This window comes from Pteropus vampyrus, unplaced genomic scaffold (assembly GCF_000151845.1).
Source record: "Pteropus vampyrus isolate Shadow unplaced genomic scaffold, Pvam_2.0 Scaffold286, whole genome shotgun sequence".
Lineage (NCBI taxonomy): Eukaryota > Metazoa > Chordata > Mammalia > Chiroptera > Pteropodidae > Pteropus > Pteropus vampyrus.
Window position 1 is genome coordinate 562,400 of NW_011889067.1, and position 3,368 is coordinate 565,767.

Here is a 3,368-nt window from a genome sequence, read left to right on the forward strand (position 1 = left end):
ACCTCTGATGGAAGTGACACCTTCCTATTCACCTGGCAGGCCGGGCAGTCCTATGTGGGTAGCTAAGACGCTATGAGCTAGGATGACGGAGCCGTGGAGGGCAGCCTGCACTCGGGGAGGGCCAGCTGGTCCTCACAGGTCCTGTCCCCAGAATCACCCCCTAACCACCCCATTGGAACTCACCTTCACCACTCTGCCCAAGTGTAGACACAGAGCCCTTCCCTCAGTCACCCACCAACTCTCCCCTCCCACCCTTCGTCCTCTCCCCTGAGGCCTGGCCAAAATGTTTAACGAGAGTGTGGAGGTGGGGGATGCAGACGGCCACCACTCCGTCTACCTCGAGGGGTTCAGACCCCCAGTGAGACTACCCACCACCAGTCAGTGCCTTTCAACTCTGAGAGGGCTGAGAAACCAAGTTCCATTTCCTCCCTGGGACCCAGACTCTTGAGTTCTTGGTTTCCATGACCTGTCTCAGGCTCTGTCTCATTCCTGCATGAGTTTCAGACATTTCTACCCCTCCGCCCAGCACCGCCGGCCGACCCCAGCCAGGCAGGCACGACAGAGCAACCTTTGTATGGGAGGGACGCCGAGAGGACCAGGGAAGGTACCCCCTGGTGATGCTGGAGTCGGGGTATGTGGGTATTCTACCCTAAGAGGGCCAACTTCACTTTGGCACATCGGCCTGAGTTTGTTCTGGACACCGATTGGCTTTTTCTGGTTGCAGGTCTCGTGAGGTGGACTTGAGAAGCACGCCCGAGCAGACTCTGTCAGAAAAGGAGTGTGTGCAGGCTAATCCTGGGAACCTCACAGCTGACTGTAGGAGGCATAAAGGATGCGTTCTCAGCCAAGGTCGCCAGGAGATACCAGGCTGGGCATGTTAGGTGAGCGGGTGTCTGAGGGGTGCGGGATTGTGTGGGGAGTGCAGGGGAGGACAGGGCTCGCCGGTGCCCCGGGGGGAGACTAGCCCTCTCCTGGTCACTAGAGGCCCAGGAGCAGAAGCTACAACATAGAGCTGCCCTGTGTTAATGCAACAGGACTGGGTCCTGGTACCCACTTGCCAGTCGGTCATTGCCTCCCCTGGAGCTGGGTGGCGCTGTAACCTGCTCACAGCTGTCACAAGCCAAAAACAACGCCTCAGAGGAGGTCTCGGGTGCAAGCCCTGAGCTGCCACACCTGCATAAGCCAAGGGATGGGTGTACCTGCTGGTAAAGGGTTCCCATCTCAGCAGCATCTACTGTCCACAGCTTCTCAGGTGTCCCCGGCCCCACGCAGGAACTGCTCGGGTACTGGTGGTGGTCTTCCACCTGTGCAGAGTGGGGTGCTTCATAAAACAAGTTCAAGTCTTCGTCCGGCTACTCTTCTGCCTCCTGAGCAAAAACAACTCTTGGGGAGAGGGGTGACAGGAGGTGTTCTGGCACACAGCCCCTCGGGGCTCAACCCATGACTTCAGGTTGGGAGCTTAGGGATTAGGGCTGCTACAGCACCACACAAGCAAAACCTCTGTCAGGAAGGTGCAATTGGACAGACTCTTTCTAGAAAGTTCCAACTCCTTGGGGGTGGGGCAGGGGAGGGCTAGAGTCCCCTAAAGTGTTGGGAAGGAACTAAGTAGGCATTGGGTGACTCTTCCCAGGGCCGGCAAAGTCTCCTGGCCCCAAATCCAAGGCCCGTTTCCATCTGGCCCCCAGGGCCAGGCAGCCGTTGGCCTGACTCGGGTCTGTGCATGTCTCAGACCCTGATAAGCGTGTACGTATCCACATCCACACGTCCACACACAGACCCCGCTGTCGAGCACGAACAAAACAGATACCCTGGGTTTGCCAGTGCCTTTGACCTCACCTGACTTCGCTTCTCTGAGCGTCAACTTTCTCCACTGCAGTGTGAAAGCGTAAACCTTAGAAAGTTCCGGTAGGTCCTTCTCGTGTGGCCTCTGAGAGTGTGTTTATCCTTTGCGGGCACCGCACAGCAACGCCATCCTAATGGAGAACACATCCCGGGCAGTCTCTCCCGAGTCTCCCCACGACAGGAGCAGAAGAAGCGGGCAAGCAGCCAACCGTTAACTTTAAAGCTACTGCACAGAAGCAAACGGCGAGGTCTTACCCGAGACCACTGATTGTTTCTTTGCCTACCGTTCTAACTTGTTTGCTCATCTAGTCTTCAAGAGTAAATTAGAGACTATCAATCAGAAAGAGACAGAACGTCTGCTAAGAAAAGGCATCCGGACAGCAAAAAGGTGCCAGAGAAAAACCGCACGACATGTCACACAGTCTGAGGCAGCTCTGTTCACCTTCGTGGGGCAGAGATCAGAGTCAGTACGGTGTTCGCGTCCATGAATCCAGGTCATCTACGGACACATTTGTTCGTTAGAGTCCGTCTATGGAGATATGGAAGTATGTGCTATAATTCAGAAAAATAATCACTCACGAAAGGGTTAAACTCAAGAAAAACAAAACGACAAGCAATATATATTTTTTTTTTTCTTGTCTCTTTTCTTTTTCGAGAAAAAAAAACATGGTGAGCGTCATCTCTGACCACTCCAGGAGACCAGGCTTTTGTTCCAGCATCGATGCACGTGAGCGAGCAGGACAGAGTGCTTTGCTGTTTGAAAACGGGACATGCATCTCCTTGCAACCCGTCGAGAAGCGTGGTGCACGAAAGCATGTTCTGCGTCTTCAGGCCCGGCCCTGCACGTCACGCATCCTGCACCACAAAACGAGGCCTGCCTGTTTAGTCTGCTTCCCCACGAGCCCCGGCTCTCCCCGCTCGGCGATGTTTGGGTTGGAAACACCACAAAGGAATACTTGAAAAGTCTTTTTTTCAACTATAAGTTCAATGAAAACATTTCTTATGTATTAAGTTTTGCAAAACACACATAACGGCGGGTGGGTCTGGACAGCCGATTAAGCCTGTGGATCCCTTCTTTACCAAAACTCAGGCGAAAAGAAAAGCTCTCAGTGGATGAGTGTGAAGAACCAGTTATTCAGTTGGATTCTCTGCACTGCAGTGTGTTATTTACCGACAGCCTGCTTTGTGCCAGGCGGGTGCTGGGGACACAGTGGCCTGGTCAGAAGGAGCAAATGAGACAGCGTGGGATAAATGATGATCTGACCCGGCATCGGTGGTAGTGGGGACAGAAGGAGCTGGATGGACAGAAGGCATCGGAGAAGGGGTATTGCTGAGACGTGGTGAATGACTTAAACAGCAGGGCGCCGAGGAGAGACAAGTCGGGGCCAGCGGTGGCAGCTGTCAGTGCCGTTCCTGACATAGGGCACCTAAGAGCAGCAGCAGCACACTGCGCGGGACGGGGCCGTCCCGAGACAATGGCTTTGCCTGGGACCTTTTGAGCCGGAAGTGCCTGTGGGTCTCGGATC